Source organism: Gouania willdenowi, chromosome 20, assembly GCF_900634775.1.
Source record: "Gouania willdenowi chromosome 20, fGouWil2.1, whole genome shotgun sequence".
NCBI lineage: Eukaryota > Metazoa > Chordata > Actinopteri > Blenniiformes > Gobiesocidae > Gouania > Gouania willdenowi.
This window is the reverse complement of record NC_041063.1, coordinates 26,286,920-26,312,400: the sequence shown is the minus strand read 5'-3', so window position 1 is coordinate 26,312,400 and position 25,481 is coordinate 26,286,920. Positions and strand designations below refer to the sequence as shown.

The following is a 25,481-nucleotide window of genomic DNA, read 5'->3' as shown; positions in this document are numbered from 1 at the left end:
ACCAAAAATGGTGGAAAAGGTGGTGAAATGGAATTTTAAAAACCACAGAAATTGGTTAAAGGCTGCAAAATAGAAAGGTCAGAAAAAGTGGTTTAAAAAGGGTTAAAAGTGTCAATATTGGCTTAAAAATAGCAAAAATGTGGGGGGTGATCTAAATTAAAAAGTAGGAAAAATCTATTTAAGCTGGCAATTAAAGGGCATGACAAATTGTAAATGTGTTTAAATTGGCAAAAATAAGCATGAAATATGGTGAAAATAGGTTAAAAGTGACAATAATGGGTCAATATGACATTAGGTGGAAAAGTGGTGGAAAGTGCTGAAAATGTTTTTACAGTGAAAAAAATGTGCAGAAAAGGCATTGAAATGTGACAAAGAAGTGTTAGAAATGGGCGTAATGTAGCAAAAATGCATTAAAAGGAGCAAAAAAATGGGGCCTATCCATAGAATCAGCAAAATCTGTGATAACCACATTTATTTATTCATCTGAATAATATCCACTGTTATCCAGGACGTTTACTATTATTTGACCCATAGTATATAGTCATCATAAAGATGTAAATCATTGTTTTAATCACAAATAAAATGGGTTCAAGGTGACCAAAAATGGGAGGAAAGGTGGTGAAATGGGATTTTAAAAACCACAGAAATTGTTTAAAAGTTGCAAAAATGGACAGAAAAAGTATCAAAAGGGTCAATATTCCAACAATTAGTTGGAACAATTACCTTAAAACTGGCAAATAATGGGCATGACAAATCATGATTGTGGTTAAATTGGCATAAACGCATAAAATATGGTGATAGGAGGTAAAAGTGACAATGATGGGTCAACATATGTGACATTAGGTGGTAAAAGTAGTGAAAAGGGTTTATAAGTGCTGAAAATGTCTTTAAAGTGGAAAAAAATGTGCAGAATAGTGTCAGAAATGGGAGTAATGTTGCAAAAATGCATTAAAAAGAGTAAAAATATGGCAAGAAAAAGTCATGAAAATAGGTTAAATAATGGTGAGTTTGGTGTAGTTGCAGAAAAAGGGTAAAAATAAACAAAAATGGGCTGAAAATGTTACAATATTTTTAGTTTCTTGAAGGCTTCTGGTGACCACGTTTAATTTTGGGGGTCGTGGGCTGAAAAGGTTGAGAACCCCTGGTTTTTATGACCAAAGAGAGAAGATGAACAACTAAGTGTGAACCATTACTGAACCTCTGATCTCCATCCAGTGTTGAAAGCATGATGAGCAGGTTGATCATCTCTCCTGGTCCTCCACTATACAGATCTAATCTATAGATCTATAGATCTAATCTAGAGGGCAGGGACAGGTCTACCCTGGTGTTCCTTTGATGACACGATAAGTGAGGTTGTCTGAATGTCAGGGAGGGTATGAACACACACACACACACACACACACACGTCAGTGTTGTGTAATGTTGCAGCCAGCTTGTTTAATATCCAGGATTTATTACACCCACAGGATGTAATCGGCATTAATTTTCTTTGGAGGGTGATTGTGATCCATAAGTCTTTGTGAATGCTTCTGTTATCCAACCATGTTCACTCTTCTATGGGGCACTGATTGTGCATGTGCAAGTTGTGCATGCTAAAATAAACGGCAGCTTTTTTTTTTTCAACATTTAGCAACAAACCACGTAAAAAAAAAAAAGTGTTAATTTTTTCAGGTTAATTTTGACCAGATTTACAGCAATATTTGTGATATTTTTTTTCTTGTAGAAAAAACATGTCAATGTTAAATGTAAATGTTATATCTAAATGTTAAATACTAATTCTAAATGTTCAATCTAAATCTAAATGTTAAGTATTAAATCTATATGATCATTCCAAATTTGAAATCTAAATGTTAAGTATTAAATGCTAAATATAAATGTTAACTGTGCATGTGCAGACAAAAAAAAAAAAATAAATATATATATATATATAAAAATGGTAAATCTAAATGATAATTCCAAATGATCTTAATTGTAAATTTCACGGGTGAAACTATTTAGCAAATATGCAAATTCACCAAAATGAGGTTTTATTCCTGTTGAATTTGCATATTAGCTAAATATTTCGTTTCACCCGTGATATTTTGAGTTAACATTTGGAATTATCATTTAGATAATTTACATTTATATTCAGATTTCATACTTAACATTTAGATTTAGTATTGACATATTTTTGCAAGAAAAGAAATGTAACACAAAAGTAACATAAAAAATTCACACGTTTTTTTTAAATGTAGTTTGTTGCTAAATGCTGCAGATTGTTGCTGTTCATAATTTCAGCGTGTACAACTCTTCCATGGAGGTAATTTGTTTGCAACTGGTGAGGATGCGTTTGGTATTTTTAATCCCAGAATATTTTCCTTCCCAAAAAGAAGTTGTGACACAGGCAAGTGAGGAGTTCCTGACTCGTATAAAGCAGCACTGGCTTCATGTGAAAATGAGAAATGGTCTCCTCTGCTCTGCTTTCCTCCTGGAGGAGCTGCAGCTCCCACGTGTGAAACAAACCATTCATCTAAGCAACTGCTGTTCCTTCTGCTCTGTCAAACATCAGCTGTTTGCAGATATCTAACTAGCTCGCAGGGATGGAGAAGTTTTTTTATCAGGATTCACTCTTCCAAAGTGTTGCGTTTGCCCTTCAGCATATTGAATCTGATGCGATGTGCATTGCTAACTTTTCCCCTCGTCTTCGTTTGAAGCTACAGTGAGCTGTGGAAGTGTGTCAGCTCAGCGCAAACAATATCTGCTCACTTTGGCTGTTTGTGGGACAAACTAGGAACAAGCAAAGTGCATGAGATGACATTTTTAACTGTCAATAGTGGAGAGGACACGACTCTATATAGATCTGTGAGAACCAGAACCCTCCTGTTCATTTTCTCACTGTTGGTTCTGCTATTGTTCTGCAGGGAATCACTGCTTATGACACCTTCAGTCCAGGGGCGGAGCCAGAGGAGTGGCTAGGCTGGCACTGGAACCTGATTGGACACCTCAGGTAATTGACAGTCGCAGTGAGCACATCTGTCTGTCTTCAAAGATATTTAGTGCAATATAAATATAACAAAATGGGACACGACATATACCACCTACTGTATACGATCAAAACACTACATTTTCCACTGCCTTGAACAATCCTTTAAAACTTGAGAAAAATAATGTAATTTAACATCAGCTTTAGATTGTTTTCCTTATAAATCACTGAACTGTATTACATAAATGTCTGTACTTTTAAAAAATATCAAAAAATAATAATTTTAAATATGGACAGCGGACCAAAACGAATTGCTTGCGGGCCAACTCTTGCCCTCGGGCCCCAAATTGAACACTCAGCTACGTGTGAGTGAGCTAACGTTAGCCTTAATGTAGCTCTAGGTTGATAAAATAATGTGGAGAAAACGTGTCATAATTGGTGCATTTACTAAGAACGAATGATTAAAATCATGATTATATGTATACTTCAAAATAACAAATCTAACACAAGTCTATACACTATGTCTTAAAAAAGTTAGCAAAGTTAGCATAAAAGGTTGTTTAATACAGTCTCTAGTTTATTTTATTAATTGATCTCTTTTACGTTGGAGTTATACTTAAAATTTTCCACTTTGTAAATAATTGTAAATTTCACGGGTGAAACTATTTAATATTTGCTAATATGCAAATTTAATTCCTGTTGAATTAGCATATTAGCTAAATATTTAGTTTCACCCGTGACATTTAGATTTAACATTTGACATTATCATTTAGATTTAACAGTCATATATAGATTAAATACTTAACATTTAGATTTAACATTTGGAATTATCAGTTAGATTTAACATTTAGATTTAGTATTGACATATTTTTACAAGACCCAAAATGTTAAAGTAAAGAAAAATCTATCTACAGTAGGTTAGGAAAGTTTTGAAGACGGAATGCTAATTAGGAACCAGGTTAGAACAACATAATATTTAGCTTTATTTATATATGTATATCCCCCTATGCCCACCCTATGGCCACCCCTTGTATAAAACCCTAGCTACGCCACTGCTCCAGTCCCTGTTAAAGAACGTTTCCCGTGCGGCGCCAGAGGAACTGTTGTTTCCGTTTATCAGCTCAGAGAGAATTAACATTTTAATTGAATCCATAATGTCGGAGCCAAAGGAAACTGACTGAGTCGGTTCTGACAAACAAACCTACGAGGCTTTAAGATACGAGCGTTCATGATTCCACAGACGATGACAGGCAGTCAGAGCCAATCACATTTACCATGTAGAACGCAGCTCCACATGCTAACGTTGCTAACGCTGCTGTTAGCCTCAATAACCGTGTCTGTTCTGTAGCTTCAAATGTCACAAAACTACAGCTTGGATCTGTGACGTCTCCTGCTTTATTCTCAAAAGATTTAATGAGCGAACGTTTCTACCAGTTTGACTCGGAGTGTTAGCATGTTAGCGTGCGTGTAATTAAAAAGGACGTATCCTCTCCCACACTGGCTTTCATGTGTCATTCTGGCTGATGTTTGAGAAGAATTAATAAGACGAGATGAATAGAAATGCTTTATCAGCACCTGATTTTGTTTAGTCATGCTTTTTGCATTTGGAAAATAGTTCTTGACAACATGGGGGTGTGAGCTTTAAGCTAGCTCCTCAATGCAAACCATTGACATTTTTATCCTTGGAGGAAATTGAACAACATTTTGTTCACACGTACGATCTGCTCCACACTGAATGAGTATATACTGTCTACTATATACTATTAGTATGGTTAGGATGATGAGCGTTAAAAACCTGAAGTACACTGAGGCTAAATATCTCTGTTGATTCTCCTCCTTTACTTTGAAAATTCTGAAAACATTTGAAGTGAAAAAGTGACCAAGTAGAATATCAACATGCACTCATTTCATCCATGAAACTTGCAGAAACACATTTAATAGTGACATTTTGGAGATTTTCAGACGCATCATTGTGCTACTGACAAAACTTCATGTTAACTTCAAAATAAGAGCCCTATTTACAAAAGATGTAAAAAAAAAAAATATTATTTTGAAAAGGAGATGTTTGATTTTTAGCTTGAAAACGGTCCCAGGACTATTTTACATTCTGCTCGCAATGCATCATGGGACGGTTGAGTATGACTAGTGTGCCCACCGTGCATACTTAGAACATGTCTCCATGTAGTATACATCTGGGTATTTCTCACATACTCAATCTTTTCATACTATCTAATGTGAACGCACTACATACGATAACGTTTAATTTATTCCGACAACCTTTTTCAGGAAATTTACTTCGATCTCCTGAAGCTTTTCGACTGTCAACTGCCAGTCTTCTTCAGAGGCATCTGCTGATCACTTTGATGTTTTTTCTTTTTCTTTATTATTATAATAATTCCAGGAAGTTCATTTTGTCTTCTCCTTGAATATTATGTTATGGTTTCATTTATTTCGGCAACTGTTTGTCATGAAATTGACGTTGATCTTCTGACATGTTTCGACTGTCAACTGCCAGTCTTCTTCAGAGGGGTCTGCGGATCACTTTGATGTTTTTTGTTGTTGTTTTTTTTTACTTCCGCGTAATAATTCCAGTGAGTTCATTTTGTCTTCTCATTGCAACTTTTTATCAGGAAGTTTACTTTGATCTCCAGGTCTCTCACAACAATTCATATTAAGAAAATTCAAAATTTGTGCTTTTAAAAAAGATGTATTTAGAGATTCCTTGAGGTCTGAGTTTTTAAAAGTAAAAACCAGTTTTTCTATTAATAGAGTATTAAATATTAGGTATCAAAGCCAGTGCTTGGGGTTATGTTAGTTACTTCCTCTCAGTGACGAGAGCGTAGTCCATTTCAAACCAATTAATATGCTAATTCCAATTGTTCTTATTACTTTGCCTGCAGACCTCATTCACGTGCCGTACACTGTAACTAAATGGCGATTAGCTCGTGCATTATCCCTCTGATGAAGAGTAACTGAAAAGTCAAAGGCATAAATTGAGCGACGGGCTGGCAGAGACTCGTTTTACAAAATAACTCATTAGGAGTCGGACTAATTACACCAAGGCTGACCTTCCACTCACATTGCATCAGCTGCAATAAATAGCAATAAGCTACAGATGGAAATACATTTATATCAAAAAAAGAGAGCTATATATGCTAATAAACTGCAATTGCAAAATAGAAAGGAGGATCTGCTTTGATGTGACATTGTACAATGTTATCATGGAGCAGATTAGAAGTAATTAACTGATAGTAGCGCAGCATTCAAACAAGAAAAAAAAATGGTGAATAGAAATGAAAGAGCAGGAGTCAAAGAGATAAATCGATGTTCTGCAGATCACAAAGAAACGCTGATAATTTAATTTCTCCTGATGAAGTTCTGTGTCAGGATGACATAAATGCTGAATAATCTTTCCTGTGGCTGCCTACACAAAGAGCCTGAACCTGAATATGAATAAATCTCATTAAGTCTATTTCAATACGGCATCAAAGAAACAAAGAAAACACTTCCTGTGTCGCAGAAAAAGCCTTTGATCATGTGATGATGACCTGCTTTTTGTTGCTCTTGCACCTTTCGCCCCTAAAACATCAAACAACAAATCAAATCATTAGTAAGATCCAGGGTTGGGCTCAATTACATTTTTCAGTCACAATTACATTTTCAATTACCCATATTTCATTACAATTCAGTTATTATTAGTGATATTTAATGTTAACGCTAGGCTAATACTAATGCTAGGCTAATGTTAATTCTAAGCCAATGATAATGCTCGGCAAATTTTAATGCTAGGCTAATGTTAGCTAATGGTATTGCTAGGTTAATGAAAATGCTTGGTAAATACTAATAGTAAATGTTTATGTAGGTAATGGTATTGCTAGGCTAATGTTAGTTAATGCTAATATTAAGTTAATGCTAGCACATGTTAATGTTAGGCTAATGTTAATTAATACTAGTTAGTGTTATGGTGGTATATGCTATAGTGGTAATGCTAATGCTAGTTAATGCTAATGCAGTGTTCAATGACGGGGGCCTACACCTGCATCTTCACTTGCATTTTTTTCAGGAAATGCAAATATTCTTGTTGTAATTGACTTTCAGGGGCAAAATGATGAATGTAATTTATTTGTAGTTGGAAAAAAATGCTGGTTGTCATAATATTAATTGAATTGCATTTGAATATGGGTAATTGAAAACATAATTGACCCCAACCCTGCTTCCAACTGTAGGAACAGTGGATTTTATTACCCTTTTCCTCTTCATACGAGAAACAATGTAGTGTATTTCCATTATACTGTAAATCCAATCTCATGCTTCACGCTTTGCACTCGACAAGCAAAGGAAGAGATGACGGAACGAGATGACATGCTGGAATATTGACACAAATCCCACCATCCCTGAGGCGACACCTTTGGGTCACTGGGGTACTGTTGGGAGATTCCAAGCAATTAACCAATCAATTACAGGGTTGATGAGGCGCTGTGTCGCTATTATGCTAATACACGTGCTACTGAAGTGAGAAGTGTTGATTTGTTGCTGTTTTAATCATGTTGTTGTAACGTTTCGACCCGGAGGTCACGTTTGGGGAAATCTGCAGTCTTTATCCAGGGAAAAAACACAATTAAGAGCTAATTAGAATTTGGCTACTTTGAAATATTGACATCCTCTCAATACGTCTGCTACCTGACCCCTACAGAGAGTGGTAAAACAAACTCTGATCTCATAAAAGCAATTTGAGAATGTTTTGAAAATGAGTTGCCAGAGAGTGGATGTCTCGGCAGTCTCGCTGTTTGCTCTCAAAGACAACTGATGAATGGCCAAATTAATAATGGATCAAGACGAAATAAATATTTAATTCTCTAAATCTGTTGCAAACAGCTTGTAATATTCACTGAGCTCTCTTCTGCATGATTCATATGGTAATTCGATATCTTCGGAGAGCTCATAACTTGCTGTTATAACAGTGTTGATTCCCAGGATTCAGTCACTAAATATGCCACATAGGGCAAAGTCATCATTAACTGTAGGTATTTGATGTATGACTGTTTTGTTGAGGCTGCTTTTACTTACACTGAAAAAATATCACATCACACTGTCAACCAGGATCCAACTTCTCATTTCAGAAGACTTTTGGGTTATTTTAACACATTTTCAGCACATTCCACCCACTACGGTCTCAAAAAAACTCCAAATGTTTTACCAATTGTTCCATATTATTCAATAGACATAATGTAAAGTTTTAGTTTGATTGAATGAATACTTTTTGAGCCAATTTAGTAAGGTGGGGATGTTGATTTTCACAATTTTCTTCCATTTTCAGCTTCCAATATGTCAGGAACTACATCACATAGGAAACTGTAATATGGTATAGTAATATAGCTCCACCTACTCTCTCAGATTATATAAAAATATCTGCTATACATCTTATCTGGTGGACATGCCAGACCATCAAAATTGGAGAAAAGTTATTCGTGGTTTGGGTCTGGAACATGTTTGGTCCTTCAGTAAACTACTTTACATATGTCTCAGCTCCCTGTAATTAGATCAGCTTAGAGCTATGAACATAGACTGTTCACATCACTAATGATTGGTCACAGATATACATTGGTTCTTGGGTGACAAGCTCTGAAAATCTGGACAAATGCTTTTTTTAAACTATTCTCATTGGTCGATAACTGCATGTAAGACAAAAATCTGAACTTTGTTTTAATTTATAGTATAAATGTTACTCTTTATTGAGATATTGTGGGAGTGGTGGGCTGGTGGTTAGGGAAGCAGGCTTATAATTTTGGTCTTACACAACATGTGACTGGTCCGACACACACTCAAGGTCACACTTTGGATCTGGTTATCTCTAAAGGTGTTGATATCTCTGCTGTTGATGTAAGAGACTTAGCTCTATCTGATCATTTCTGTGTCTTTTTTGACCTAGAGACTGTAACATCTGTTCCCCCTAGTTATGTGTGTTTAAAGAAAAGGTACATAAATGAGAACACAAGTGCACAGTTTATGGAAGCCATAGCAATGACACCAACATTGAGTGCTGAGACAGTTGATGATCTTCTGGATGAGTATAATAGAAACGTCTGTAATGTCATAGATGTGGTGGCTCCAATCAAAACTAAGAGAAAACCAAACACACAGAAAACACCTTGGAGGAGGACTGAGATAATGCAGAATTTGAAATCTGACTGTAGAAGAGCTGAGCGTAAATGGAGATCAACAAAACTCCAAATTCATCTAGAACTATACAAAATAAGTCTGCGAAAATTCAATGATGGCTTGTTCAAAGCAAGGCAGCAATACTTTTCTGAAATTATTGCCAAAAATGTCAACAACTCTCGCACGTTGTTTTCTGTAATTGAAAAGCTCACAACCCCCCAGATCAGATAGCCCCTGAATTACTGTCAGCTGGAAAATGCAATGAATTTGCTGTATATTTCAATGAAAAAATACAATCAATAAGGTCAAACATCAGAACAAACCAGCAAAATCACAAAAAGCTTGAACAGCTTCAACCACTGAGGGATGAGTCAATTACAATGTTAGAGTTTATTACAGTGAACCCAAAAACAATAGAGGAAACTGTTCAGCAGCTGAATCCATCAACGTGTTGCCTTGACACAATACCCTCAAACTTCTTTAAAACTGTTGTAAAGTCAATTGTCACTGATCTGTGTCAGATAATTAACTGCTCATTCCAATCAGGCACCGTACCAAAATCCCTGAAAGTAGCTGCTGTGAAACCGCTGTTAAAAAAGAGAACACTGGATGCCTCTATACTGGCTAACTATAGACCAATCAGCAACCTTCCATTCATGGCCAAGATCATTGAGAAGGTGGTCTTCAACCAACTGAGTCAATTCTTAACATTCAACAAAATATTTGATAAATTTCAGTCAGGTTTTCGTTCTCATCACAGCACTGAAACTGCTCTTATCAAAGTGATCAATGACATAAGGTTGAACACTGATTCAGGAAAAGTATCTGTTCTCATTCTGTTGGATCTAAGTGCTGCATTTGACACTGTAGATCATACAATTTTGTTGCACAGATTGCAAACATGGGTCGGACTAAATGGAAAAGTAATGCAATGGTTTAAGTCATACTTGGAGGAGCGAAGCTATTTTGTAAGCATTGGAAACTTTGAATCTGACAGATTACCAATGTCCTGTGGGGTTCCTCAGGGATCTGTTCTTGGACCCCTTCTGTTTAACCTTTACATGCTTCCTTTAGGACAAATTTTACAGAACTGTAAGGTTGATTATCAGAGCTATGCAGATGACACACAACTATATCTATCACTGAACCCAGATGACCATGGTCCCATTGAGGTGTTGTGTGACTGTTTAGAAAAAGTAAACTGCTGGATGAGTGAAAACTTCCTTCAACTAAACCATGACAAGACGGAGGTGATTGTCTTTGGTAACAAGGGAAAGAGGACTGCTGTCAGCAATTATCTTGAGTCTCGATCTTTAAAAGCTAAAGACCAAGTCAAAAACCTTGGTGTTCTGATTGACTCAGATCTTACATTCAGCAGTCAGATCAAATCTATCACAAAAACAGCCTTCTACCACCTAAAGAACATCTCCAGAGTGAAAGGTTTAATGGCTCAGAAAGATCAGGAGAAACTGGTCCATGCTTTTATCTCCAGCAGACTGGACTATTGTAATGGTCTTCTGACAGGAATCCCCCAAAAGAGCATCAAACAGCTACAGCTGGTTCAGAACGCTGCAGCTCGGGTCTTAACCAGAACAAAGAGGTCAGAGCACATTACTCCAGTTTTAAAGTCTTTACACTGGCTCCCAGTCAGCCTCAGAATAGACTTTAAAGTTCTGCTGCTGGTGTATAAATCTGTGAATGGGTTTGGTCCAGAATACATCAGTGACATGTTGGTCAGGTATGAACCCAGCAGGTCTCTCAGATCTATGGACACAGGTCAGATAGTGGAACCCAGAGCTCACAGTAAACATGGTGATGCTGCTTTTAGTTGTTATGCTGCAAAGAAGTGGAACAAACTGCCAGCGGAGCTGAAGTCAGCATCACATGTGAACATTTTTAAATCAAAGTTAAAGGCACTTTTTTTCTCTACTGCATATGATTGAGAGAGAGATTTTTTGTCATGTTGTTGATGTCATGATGATTTTACTGATGATTTTAATTGATTTTACTGATGATTTTAATTGTTCTTATTGATTTAAATGTTCTTATTGATTTTAAACAATTGAATGTTTTATCATGTAAAGCACATTGAGTTGCCTTGAGTATGAAATGCGCTATATAAATAAATTTGCCTTGCCTTGCCTTGCCTATAATCGGAGGGTCACCAGTTTGAATCTCACCAGGGCCATTAAGTCCGTTAAGCCCCAAATGCTCCCCGCACTGCTTCTCAGGGATGGGTCAAATACAGAGAACAAATTTCATATATGTGTAAAACATATATGATGATAAATAAAGGCGAAAGCCACCCAATTTAATGAAAAAATTCATCTTTATGCAACTTTATTTTTATTTTGAACCCCAACTTTGGGTTATTTCACTACTCGCAAATATTGAAAATCCTTTACATGAGATTATTGTAGCTTGGCTCTGTGTCTTAAAATCAATTATTGTTTATTAAGTTAAGTAATGTAAAAGACCATGGGAGTGTGTTTACAGTACAACTTGGGCTCTAACTAAATTTAAAATTTTCCAGTAAACAATATAATCTACTTTTTGCCAGATATTGGAAGTTATGTACTGTAAGTCCAAATGTATGAGCGCTGCCATTTTTTTTTTAATTTAGATTTTTGAAACGAATCAGTAAAATGATCCGGATCACCTTCAAAATAAAACGTTAATTGGAACCTTCCAGGGCGTGAGGTCTCTTTGGTTAAAGTTCTGTTGAAATCCATCAGGTACTTTTGACGTAATCCTGCTAAACAGTCAAACCAATCAACGCTGGTGAAAACATGAGCTCCTTGGCAGAGGTAACACTTTAAAAGTTAACATTGCATGCTTTACACGCTCCCTCTCAACTCTTCAGCCTTTTCTTTGATCTCGACATAAGGCGTGTCTTATAGAAAAAGGTGAAATGGACTCTTTTTCAAGCCAAAGCAAAAAGACTTTGACTTTTTCTGCCGAGTGGCCTGAATCTGTCAAAAACATCCACACACTTCCATCCATTAATGTTATTTTGACGTTCACACTCGCTGATAGAAAGTATGACTCAGCAAATGCTCAACAGATCTCCAACTTAACATCAAGTTGGGTTTCCTCTGATAAATGCTCAAATAAAGTGGGTATTTGTCCATTTTCAGCTTCCAATATCTCAGGAACTCCATCACATAGAAAGGTAAATGTGGTATAGTAATAAAGCTCCACCTACTCTCTCAGAATATAGAAACATATCTGCTATACATCGTATCTGGTGGACATGTCAGACCCTCATATTTGGAAAAAAGTTTCTTGTCTCAGTCTCCGAAATCTAAAAAAAATTAATTGGCCCATAAATGCATGTGGTAATGTAAGAAAAAAGCTGATCTGTTTTAAGTTATAGTGTAAATGTTACTCTTTCTTGGGATATAAAATAATTTCTCTTTATGCAGCTTCATTTTTTATTTTTATTGTTATTTCATTACTCGTCAATATTGAAAATCCTTTACATGAGGTCAATGTAGCTTGACTTTGTGTCTTATAATCATTTATTGTTTATTAGTTTTTCACTAGTAACATGAAAAGTATAAATTCTAAAACATGTAGAACATGATAAATTTGTTCAGAATTAATATTAAGTTTTCAAAAATGTATGTTTTTCTGATGCAATGGTTTTTTATTAGGTACAGACTGATATGGAGATTTTAGGGCCGATACCGATGACCAATGCGGACTGCCAATTTTTTTGAGCCGATATTTGGAGCTGATAATACTTTTGCTCCCTCAATTTACATCATAAAAATGACACAATTTACTCTATTTTTAAAAAAGGAACATTTATTGAAATTAACAAAGGTGAGGTAGAACAAGTAAAAAAATGTAACAAATATTTAAAACAGGCGATGTCGAATAAAAACAAGTAAAAAATATTTCTGCTCTCTGTAAATAATGTGGATCAGTGAACACAGCGGCCTGCGTCGGCTGATGCTGATACATGTAAAAAAAAGCACTTTTTGTTACTTGAGAAAAACTAATAAATAGAGATCAGATTTTTTTCTTAGATTCCCATATGTTGTTATGGACCAATGAAAGTAATTTTCTTTTAAAGCATTTTTTGATGTAGTTTGAAAAATGATTTGTTTGGTAATGAACTGTCTTTATTTTAGTATTTAAAATAAAGTATTGAGTGCATAAAGTGAAGCAGAAATGTAGAAATTATTTATTTTTGTTATTTTTTTGTTTTAACACAAGAATAGATTCACTGATTTATTTGATTTCTTCAGTGAAAGAAAGAAAGGCTTTTTTTATTTATCTATTTATTCTATTTTTTTTTTTTTTTTTTGCCTGCTTTTCATTTAAATTCATTTATTTCCCTTATATTGAAAACAAGGGACCATGTTTCTTATCCCATATTGCTGTAATTGATCTAATCAGCTTTACTTATTAACTAGTCATCATATGAACCAACCACCATTCCTATTTATTATTTTTACCCTCAAATGTTGTGCACTGAGAAAAACAGGCGTACGATGTGACATACTGTACCTGTCAAGTTTTGGACTTGAAAATAAGGGAAATTTTCTGGCGCCCACTACGAGCCGTCCCACCCGCCCAACCAAGCTCCAGTATCCCTTATATTTTAAGATAGATGTACAATAAATCTAAAATACCCACTTATCAACCACTTACTAAATATAATTATGTGATTAGAATCTGGTAGGTCGCCCTTGATTAACATTGAAATGCTGTGAACATTCCTACTAGGGCTGGTGATATGAACCAAAACTTAAATCTCAATATATTTTCTGAAAATGGTAAAATATGATATAAATTTGCTGATGCAAAATACTACACAGGCACATTTATAAACAAACAGCTGATCAATATGTGTCACTCATTAATCATCTAACTGAGCTTTACATGTTGTTCTGAGAAGTAAAAGCAGCGACTCCTAAAACTAGTATTTTGATACATAAGATATATATATATATATACATATACATATATAGAACATAAGGGATATATAAACTGTTTATATTGATATATGAAATATTATAGTTTTCTATATCACCAAAATAGAAAACTTGATACATCTTGAATCTCAATATATCACCCAGCCCTAATTCCTAAATGATAAAACATCCTAAATAAAAACATAAATGTGTATATGAAGCACATGTGTTTATTTAATATACTTACAGTTTATATACAAGTCAACATGTTGAATATTTACCGTTAATTTCACGTTGCTTGTCTTTAAGTTAAACATTAATATTTTATTTTCATTACATATTTTCTTATAATTTCTCATGCTCACTCATGTGGTTCTCTGGTATTCACTAATGACTTATTAGACACATTTATTACAGACTTTACATTCTTTAACACTTTTTAAAACAGTGTATGTTTGTGGAGCTTGTGATTGGCTGATTTTTCATGGTTCCTTCCACTGTGGTAGACGTTAAAATCTCAGTTATTAATCTAACAGAACGTGTAACTGTGTCCCATCCTGATGCTCTTTAGGAACAAAAAATTTTACAATGTATTTCAACGAGTTCTTTGTTTTTTTCACCAGAACGTCTTTATTCATCATCTCTGTTCTGAGTTGTTTCTGGGTTTGTTGCTGATGTCAGCACTAATCTCGCGAGAACTGCCACTCAGGCCATTTCAGGTGGAAGTTCTCGCGAGGCTAGTGACGGGGTTCAGTTTAGTAAGGCATCTTTGAATTATTATTACATTAAAATACGGGATATTTACGGGAAAATAATAATACGGGAATATGGCGGGAAAGAGGGAGGGGTAAGATACGGGAGTTTCTCGGCCAAAACGGGATACTTGACACGTATGCGATGTGGTGAGAGGCCGGTGAAGTCACTTTGAAACCCAACACGATGTTGAAACTGCAGACTTTAGTCGTGTTTTTTTGACAAAGTTTGATCGGAGCTGAGGAACAATTGCCTGGGTCCCCCCGTGGCCAATAAAACGCAGGATGAAGCTCATGTCTGTTTATTCTCATGCTGTTGCACCCTTGATGTCAGGCTCCATTAGTATAGAAAATAAGGTGGTTGGGGTGGTGGGGGGAGGGGAGTTATGGCTGTTTGATGCTTTCCAACAGATTGGGAGTAATTGCACTCATAGTAATGCAAGAGCCGCAGTGGAAATAACGTATGTTTTTCTGCTTGAATAAATGCCACCGATGTAACAAATGCTGTTTTCTAGCTTTGAAAACAAGCTTAGAAATATATTTATGTGTTATTCAAAGCCTGTATTCAGAATACAACAATGCACATTACACAATGTGTCCTCGGCCTTTAGTCAGACTGCCCTATAATCTCTGACCTGTATTGGTCATCATATGAACACTATTTTTATATGTCTTTTATTCAGAAATCTGGCCTTGAACGGATTATAAAGGAAGACAGAACAATAACAGGCTCACCTGCATGAGAACATGCAGCCTCCACACAGAACGCATAGGCACCACTTTTTCTTGAGTCATTTTGTTCCATCACTCACATGTTTTAGACGGTCTAACACTATTGTGATGAATGCACAATCACACATATATTTTGTTTAAGAATAAAATTTGTTCTGAAATGGAAAAAAAGCTGGTAGTCTGTATTTATTTGGTGTCAAATAGGGATGCAACAATACAGTCAGGCCATGGTTCAATACGCACCTCGGTTTTTTGTTCATGGTTTGTTTCAGTTTTGATGGGCCGGGCTATTAAAGTGTTTCCATCGTTAAATGTTATACATTTTTAAAAAAAAAAACAGCAAGGTATTATTTTAAACCATTGTATTTTACTTTGAAGCAAAACAAAATGCATACACTTCTCTGTGTACGGTGTATTTTATGATGTAAAATAAATAAAAAATAAGTGCTTAACCCTTGGACAAACCAGGGAAATATTCATTCAAAAATAAAATGAACACAAATTCATTACTTTCAATAAATAAAGACTGGGTTAGGGTTATGATGACATCATCACTATAGAGGTAGGACTGATGACATCATCACTGAGTCCGTTGACTCAGGAGGTGGGGTGTGGGGGTGGGGCATCCAAACAAATCCTACGTTGCACACCCTTGAACCCATAGACATATTTATAAAGGCTTGATGTCTCGTTCGCGCTGTCGGCCAATGGAGTCGCACGTGTGCACTGGCGGCCATCTTGTCACGGTCAGCTCACTCACCCATAATATTGTGTATGTAGTTTTTAAATAACAATAACTTGCTCAATTTTCTACCGATTTTCAAATGGTTTAGTTTGTTATAAAGATCAGAGGTGTCGTTATAACACTGCATTTATGGATTATTATAATACACTTCCGGTCAATAGTTTTCGATGACCTACCTACTTTCCCATTGGACAGATAAGTGCAACACACACACACACACACATTTTGAATTATTACATGTTTAGCTTAAACAAGTAATAATTCATAGTCGTGTATTATATTAGTAATATTTTGTAAATGTGACATTTATTTGCAATAAAAAATAGGTACAAAATGAAACTTTACAAATATACATCAATACATGTTGCATGTGTAAATCCCTCTAGAGAGAACTTGCAATTCTGTTATGTCAGCCCTGCTGTTCCTTTCTAACAGGACCTGTGTTATACATATTTCTATTAAGTAACTATTGATTATCCTAAATATAGTCATAGTATTGTAATATGTTACATGTGAAAGGTGATCCCACAGGTTCTGATTCCAACAGAACGGTGATTAGAGCATCCGTAGGCTGCACACAAGTCTGGCATCTTCACTTTAATCTTCTATCTGCAATTTGCTAAAGGAAACATAACGCAAGTTAAATCTGGTGGTCTCAGCCTTACACAACTATGCTACATAATTAGGTCGTGTTTTGAAGAGAAAAGCTGCAATTTTAACATTTGAAAACATCCAGAATTGTAGCCACGTTAATAACGTTTGTAGGAAAGCAAACCGTATGCAAATCCGTCAAGATTTGAGCGAGATACAAGTATTTACGTTGGGCAGATCACTCACCTTCCCTCTGGTTCCCTCTGTCAGAGAGCTGCCTGGGGCAAGATGGCCGCCGGTGATGCCGTGGCAGAATTTGCCATGAGCCATCTCGCGTTTATATATATATGTCTATGCTTGAACCAAGCAGCAGCCATGTTGAAAGTCTCAGCTCAGTCTGATCCCCATCCGCAGAGATATTTGAGACACACACACACACACACACACACACACACACAGCCCACATCTCCAACCATCGAAAACGGCTGCAAATCCGTGACAATGAACACCTACTACTTTTGTAATTTTTCTGTGTTTCTCTGAACAAGTGGAGTATGTCTGAACATGGGCAGTTACAGGGGCTGTTGCTTCTGTAGATACGTGACAACATACAAGTTTATATGCATTTAGTTGATTGTGAATGAACCACTGAAAGTTTGAGACAAATGTCGATCAAATCAAACCAGTAGTAATTCTAATTATATGTTTTGTATGTGTGGATTTGTCATGGATTGTGTGCATATCTTGTACAAAGTCTTGGAAGGTGATCCAAACAGTTGGTCAGTTGTGATAAACTTGGTATCCGAACCACTTGAGAATCCCTCAGTCAAAACAGACCATCTGTCTCACGCTTTCCGACCTGTTTCAGGACCCCTGACCAGCTGACACCTCACGAACCAGGCCAGCTAACCACCTGGGAACCCCAAAACACACACTTCCCGACACATCAAAGCCATATTTTTGGACGAGCACTCAAAGGATTGGACTGAGTACGCTTGGTTGGGACACTCAGAGAGGTGAGTGCACAGGTGAGCGAGAGTGGGAATAATAAAGGTGTTTGGGGTCATTTTCCCAGTAGAATGTGACATGAGGAATAAAAAAAACACAGAACCTGACGCTGTGAAGATAGCAAAAAGGTGGAGAAAGTGGGAAAACCGACCAGCTGTAAAAGACTGCAGTCATTCCTCAGCCTGAGCACACGTACCCGTCGACTCAATGAGCCAAAGACCAAAGTCGTCTGATGTCCCACGCTTCTTCTGTAGCAGTAGAAGAAGACGTAGGGCCAGAACTCCAGAGTCTACTTTCTCTGACATGCTCCAACGATTGGCTAAAGATGTCGTTACTGTTGGAGCGTCTGAGGAAATATGATTAGAGCAGAGGACAGAAACTTAGAAAACATTACAATTCTGTGAAGTAGCCTAAACATATATAAAGCATTACTTCTTTGACCTCCTGAGACTTCTTACATAACTAAAACAGAATATTTAGATCATAACTATCAGGTGAAAGTAACAGATTACAAGTACTCACATGACTGTAACTGAGTTGCTTTTATGGGTACTAGTATTTTTTTAGTATTTCTACACCCAACCGTTACTGAGTCAATTTATTATTTCAATATTTTTGGTTTTAAAAGGATCATTGTGATTAAACGTAATGCACGCGACGCCAAAACAGCATTGGATGCTGGTTATTTTCTCAGTTTTAGAGTTCATAAATGTAGCTATACTTAGAGCCTGAGAGTTGTTTGTTTTTTATTTTGAATTGAATTCGTTGGTGTTATTTTATTTAAAGAAAAAATTAATTCTACATTTTGACAAACCTCTTACTTGTAAATTTACTTACTTTTAAGACGTACTTAAGTTACTGAGTAAAATATTATTTTTTAGTTTTAAAATGGTAAATGGACATTGTTAAACTTCAATACATGGAAATGACCAGACAACAATCAAATGCATCACATCATAGCCGACCAATCAGATTAAACGTGCTGCACTACACCAAAACAAAACGGTAAAATATGTTTTATTAAGTTCATTCATTTAACTATACTTGGAGGATGATATTTGTTCTTTTTTTGAATTGAATTCATTGATGTTTTATTTTTTAAAAAAAAGAAAAAGAGAATTGATGTTTACTGTATGCAAGTTAACCGTGGCAATATGTATGACCACAAATAAATGTGGGGGGTGAAAGTAACTAGTAACTTTTACTATGAGTACTATTAAATTGAGCTACTTTTTACTTTTTCACTTTTAGGTATGACTTAATTGTACTTGAGTAGATATACTGTATCAGTACTCTTTACACCTCTGATATCTACCCATCTGAACTAAATAGACCTGTTACAGATACTCAGTTACACCTATTAACACTGAGGGACTGACAGTCTTGTCGTCAAAGTTGAAAATGTGGGTTGGAAACACTGCGACAAGGCCACATTGTGACAGCTGAGTCAGCACATTGTTATAAACAGCAGAGGTTATAGAGTGGAGGGTTAAACTCAGAGTCCGTCAGCATTGATCTAGTGTTCCCTTTACACTGTGAGACGTCTGACAAAAAATTTGAAAGAAATTGATCTACGGTCGTGTAACGTGCAGAAGTTACCTTCAATGGCACATTATCCACAGCTTTTGCTTCACATGAAGACATTTAAAGGTGGATTTGAAAACCACTTCTATCTCAACATTTTCCATTTCCTCTACTTCTTTTGTTCCACTGAGAACATGAACGCTCCAAGGACTTGATGGTATTTCTGGTCAGCTCAATATGAAAGAAGAAGAAGAAGAAGAAAGACTCTTTCTTCTCTCAAAACGAATGTGGTCTTTTTAAAACACGTTACACAGTTCTAGTAGTTGTGTAAGTTTGAAGTGGCCTACTTTGGGGAAGTGATGAGGGGGACGTAATGGTGTAAGGTTCTTCTCTACCTTCTTCTCAGATCTTTTAATTGAACCGCTCCAAGGATACATGACAATAGTAGTGCAATATAAATGTGGTTTATTCTAGTTCCAGTCACAATTAAAATATACACACAGGTGGCTGGAGGAAGAAACCTAGGTGTCTCTCTATATCTGTGTCTATCTGTTCTAGCACAGTTATCTTCTGGGCTAGGCCCTCCTTCTAGCACTGTACACAGGACAGGCTGGAACATATGAAGGTAGATATGTTGCATAATGGGAGAGCATGTAGATTGTGATGTGAGAAGTAAGGATGCAACGACATTGTCGACAAAAATCGATAACAGAATTAGTCACCGACAAATGTAATTGTCGACAATTGTCTGTGGGCGGAGCTGAACATTGTTTTTCATGAGGAATGGCTCATCTCACCTCCTATATATCTTTGCTCAGAGCTGTATGCACGTTACGCCCTCAATTTAGCCAAGAATGGCCCTAAAAACCTAGTGCCACGGGCCAAAATTGTCTTATGTCAACAAGTTATTCTCTGGAGCGCTGTTCACAGGAGCTCCGCGATGCTGAAGCCCCCCCGACCCTCACAGCGTCACACCGCTACCAGACACCCACCCAACAAAGTGAACCAGTCTAAGTTCCTCCGTCAGATCCACCTGAAGTTCCCGAAGACACGTCGATAGAGATGAACGTGCAGCAACAATTATCAACTGGAAACTGGACTAAAGCTAACTTAGCTAACCCACCGACTTGGCTAAGAGCTAATGCTAATGACTTCATAAAAACATATACAGTACATTAAAGAGTTAAAAGACTATTTGAGTTATTTTTGCTTTTCACATGCTTTTTTTTTTTTTTTTTTTTTAGAAAACCCACAGTGTACGTCATATTCACCACTTGTGTTCAGTTCCCCTGAATTACCCTAAACTTTGATTAGAACCAATCTGCGTCCAGCAAAAACAATCGCTCTTGAATTTGGCGGCCTGATCTTTGTTTGCGTCACCCAGATGAGGTAAACAAATGTTGGAGCGTTTTAATCGAACCACCAGCCCTCCGGATAGATACACGTCTGCTCTCTAAACCATTCGCCCACCATTCCTCCAACTATTGACCTTGTTGTGACGGAACCTCTCGAGACATTTTATGATGGCAGTTGTAATAAGAGTTAACTTCCTACTTTTTGGTCTCACGTGTAACAATATTACATAAGTTCTACTTCATCTCCATCATTTCCCAGTCGTACACTGATCAGGCCACAACAACGCAGTGCAGACAGAGGTATGATGGAGTGTTTTGGGATCTGGATTCATCCAAAGGCAATGAATGAATGGAGTGAGTGAGATAATGAAATGCAGCATCAGAGACCAGAGGGGTCATCTCTCTCACTTTTCTGCAGAGGCTGGTGGTATTTGTCTGTGTCCTCCCACTTATTCGTTCCATGATGGATCGTAAGAAGAGTCTGGTGGACTTAAAGTTTCTTCTACTACTTCTTTTTCTTTTTCTCTATCAATTTGAACCGTGTGGCTAAGCTCGAGGCTAAAGAGAAGAACTGGTAGAGGTTGAATCATTGAAGGTTCTGTAGACGTGGTACCTCAGCTTAGAGGTGGCTGACGATTAATTAATGATTGTGAGTCTGTGGCCAACAATTACCTTTGGTAATATTAAGCTATAGTCATAAGACGGAGTGCAGCCGGCTGGTCTTTGTCTCTTAAGATATTCCATTATTTCACTCCCAGTCTGTAATTTAAAAAAAACCCAGAAGAAATGAAAGTGGACAAAGCTGGTGAGAGCCACCCATCGGCTAATGATTAGAAAAATGAAGTTAATTATGTCAGAACTGTAGGGCTGCTCAGTGTAGCTGTGGGTGGTGTTTGTGGCTCACAGTTTGGAGGGTGTGGGTTCAAACCCTGAAGGCAAGGGCATCAGTTTGTTTCTAAAAGTGGGGGACACAATTACTAGTGCTTGGGACAATGACTATAATTGGTTTTGTACTATAAAATACATCTGTGGCACTTTAGGACTAATTTGGACCGTCATTAATTTATAGCGGCAACACTGAAAATACAATGAAATTAATTTAGATTCAATTATTTCTTCCATTAATTCCAAAACAGTAAACAAACGAAAAAATACATATGTTTTTTTTTTTTTTTTTTTTTTCATATGTTAAATTTTATGGAGATATTGATTTATTTTTTGGGAATTTAAGTTAAAAGTTAAAAATGACAGTTCCAAAAATGGCTATATTTTGTGTTTTCATCCTTTAGGGGTCCACATTGTTCTAAAATAAATATAGAATACCAGTTTTAAAAATCCGTACGGCAACCGTATGAATAGACACTTTCTAAAATAAAGTGAGCTATCTTAGAAGGTATGTACAAAGTTAGGCTAGCGTTGGAGAACTTTCCATCACATGAACCACTAACAGACACACCTATGGGAGAACTGGGTGATGAATATGATCATGTTATGGTTTTTTTAACTCTCAGAGTTAAAAGCAGGCTTACAGTCTCTTTCATGATGGCATTACTTTGAAAATATGTTTTTCCCGTAATAATAATAATATCTTCTCTTCAATGAGAAGGAAAATAGTTCTGAGATGAAAGAAAACACAAAGACGCATGCTCTTGTGTGGAAAAAAAACAGAGTTTCAATGGACACATAATTTACAGTGGTTGCTTGGCAACATGAGTACCTGGGAAACACACATACACAGCCCAAAGGAGAGCTAAATGCCACTGCTGCCTTGATTCATTGTGTCTCAGGCCTCCCCTCATGGACTAATGTAGTCCCAGTCATCCATCACTGAGTCTGATGGCCCACTCAAACACTCGCCCGTGTTTTCACAGATCAAATTTTGCCCTCTGAGCAGCTTGGACAGATAAAGCCTCGGTCTGAAGTTCAGCCGCTGCACTGCCACATTCCCTTTTGGCGATGAGGTGCAAACCTTCTTTGTAAAGCAGAGCAGATCCATGTAAAGTAAAAAATGAGTTCTGAATTCCTGGAGTGAGAAGAGAAAGTTGTGGAGGTCACAACATTTAATAAGTAGCTCAGAGATGAACAACTTCTACCATAGCGGGACCACAGAAATGTGATTTTTCTGATCAAAGGGCCAAGAATGACTAACACACACATTTTGAGTTTTTAAATTCATTTTGTAGATTTCCTCATCAATGTGGCAATTTTTCTTTGCTTTTTGTTCATTTTTCAAGTCATTGTGTGTTTTTGATAAAAAAAAAATAGTAATTGTTGATTTGTGTATTTTTCTGTCATTTTTTCTAATTCCGTGTGTCTTTGAAGTCACTTTGTATATGTTGTTGTTTTTGTTTTTGTTGTCATTTTGTGTGTCGGAGCTTTAATACAAGCTTAAAAACATACACTTTGTGTTTTTAAATTCATTTTGTCAATTTTATTGTCAATATGGCAAATTTCTCTTGTCTTTTCGAGTTTTTCAAGATAATGTGTGTTTGATAGATTTGTCAGTCATGTTGTGTGTCTTTGTTGTAATTGAGTTACTTTTTGTACTTTTCTGGACATCTTGTGCATTTTGTTGTTGTTTTTCTGTATTTATGGAGTTTTTTTGTGTATCATGTTGTTCTTAGTATAACTTCCAACTTCATGAATTACAATTTTCTTTTGGGGGCCCCACAAAAATAGACAGAGGACCGCATGTGGCCCCCGGGCCGCCGGTTGCCTATGTTAGCTGTAGCTGATATTCTCCATCTATATGAGCTCATTCAAATTCGTTTGAACAAATAAAATTCTTAATATATTGTACACAATATACAAATACTGTATTCTAAGTGCCATACAACACAGTGGACATGCTTGAGTCATGTGACTTGGTTCTTCTTCTGTGGCACAATTCTTCTTCACAATGTAAATGATGCATTGACACTGCCCCCAGCAGTTCAGGTATGGTATTGCAGCAAAAATGAAGTAGAAAGCACGATTTTATGATGATTTTACAACATTAATCTAAAAATGAGAAGAAATCTGCTGCTCTTTTTGTAAATAGGAATAATAATTTTAATTTAATTTAATAAAAAAAAATTACAGCAGTTTTACTGTGTTTTGGACTAAATACTGAGATTCATTGGATTTTTGAATGTCTGAGGAAAATGTTGAGACCACTTTTGGTATAATATATGGTTTAATTCAGACATGGCATTTGATTATGTCGCCATTTTTTTTTTCAAGTTTGACAAAATAATTGCTGTGATGGTTGTGTCTTATGATGTTTTATGTTTAAAGGGCCCATGTTACGCTAAATGGACTTTTCTGTGCTTTAAACATGATAAAGGTCTATTAGGGCTTCATACACATGGTCAAAGTGTTTTTTTCATTGAGTCCCTCAATCGTTAGTTAGAGTGATTTGCTCCTTTCTCACTGCAGGGTGAGCCCAAACACCTCGCTCCAATTTGATGATGCGTTCCCACTTTGATGACAACTTTGACGCCGGTATGTACAGGCGAACGCCCCGCCCCCACGCTCTGTCTCGTGTTTATGAAGCAGCATGAACTCGGCTATGAAGTGGGTGGGAGGAGAGCGGGCCGTCCTCTGGCCTTACGTCACCGTACGGGGAGGAGGAAGTCAGTGTCCTGTCTATAGACACGCCCACTCATGAATGTGCATAAGTAGAATGCAAATCAGCCTGTTTGTGTAGAGTTGCTCAGAAAGTGACTTTTCAGAGGCCAGGCTTTGGTCGAGTTGCTGCCTCTGGTATACCACACCTTCACCCAATCTGCTTTGGTACATTTAGGAAAGCAAATCTTTTTTCCTCCATGTCCAACTGCACAGCAAGAAAGTAAAAGGTTACCCACGCTTTTCTCAGAGTTACCCAGTAACCACTTGAAATATAAATCTGAGCTTTGCTCCATTCGCTCATCGTGGGTTGAGACATTTCTATGAAAATTAGCAGATTTAAATAGGGTTGCAGGCATCTATTGCACATGCATTACAGTGATTAATGAAGAGGTGAATTAACTCAGTACAGGTCCATTAAAATGACACTTTATTTGCCCCAAATGTGTGTAGCCTACAACATGTGGGGCTTACCATTTTCATCACTTTTTCTTGCCATATTTTTGCTCCTTTTAATGCATTTTTGCTACATTACTCCCATTTCTGACACTTCTACATCACATTTCAATGTCTTTTCTGCACAATTCTTCCACTTTCAAGACATTTTCAGCACTTATAAACCCTTTCTACCACTTTTCACCTGACGTTACATGTTGAAACATTATTGTCACTTTTAACCTCTTTTCGCCATATTTCATGTATATTTTTTTGCTAATTTAACCACATTTAAGAATTGTTATGGCCATTATTTGGCAGTTTTATGGTAATCCAGCCTCTTTTCAGCATCGTCAAACTAAATGAATTGATTTAATTTTATTTTTTTGTGCGTACCAACCATATAGGAATCAATCTCCAATTGTTATTTAGAAGGAAAATTCTAAAAAAAAGTTCTCATTTGTTTTTCTCCCATGGATCTTGGTGTATACCATTAAAGTTCTACAGCTCACAGGCATTTGAAAATCATGCAAAGCACAAAATGCCTTCCAGTTTTGTTGCAAACGCCACAAAAATGAAGAAACGATAGATTAACGTGACAGTTCCACGATTCTCCATGAGATCATGATGGGTAACCAGTGGCGAGGGTTTATTTGGCGGTTAATATACAAATTTTGAATTACAGTA

At 36.6% G+C, this 25,481-nt stretch overlaps 1 protein-coding gene across 1 annotated transcript in view; it reads left to right on the top strand.

The window, feature by feature from the left end:
- Positions 1 to 2,893: 2,893 nt before the first annotated feature.
- sema5a (sema domain, seven thrombospondin repeats (type 1 and type 1-like), transmembrane domain (TM) and short cytoplasmic domain, (semaphorin) 5A) overlaps positions 2,894 to 25,481 on the top strand; it is a 233,000-nt gene continuing 210,412 nt past the window's right edge. Inside the window, exons 1-2 of the mRNA XM_028434683.1 lie at positions 2,894 to 2,986; positions 17,735 to 17,882. The gene's annotated coding sequence lies outside the window, so the exon portion shown is untranslated. The remainder of the gene's footprint in view (positions 2,987 to 17,734; positions 17,883 to 25,481) is intronic.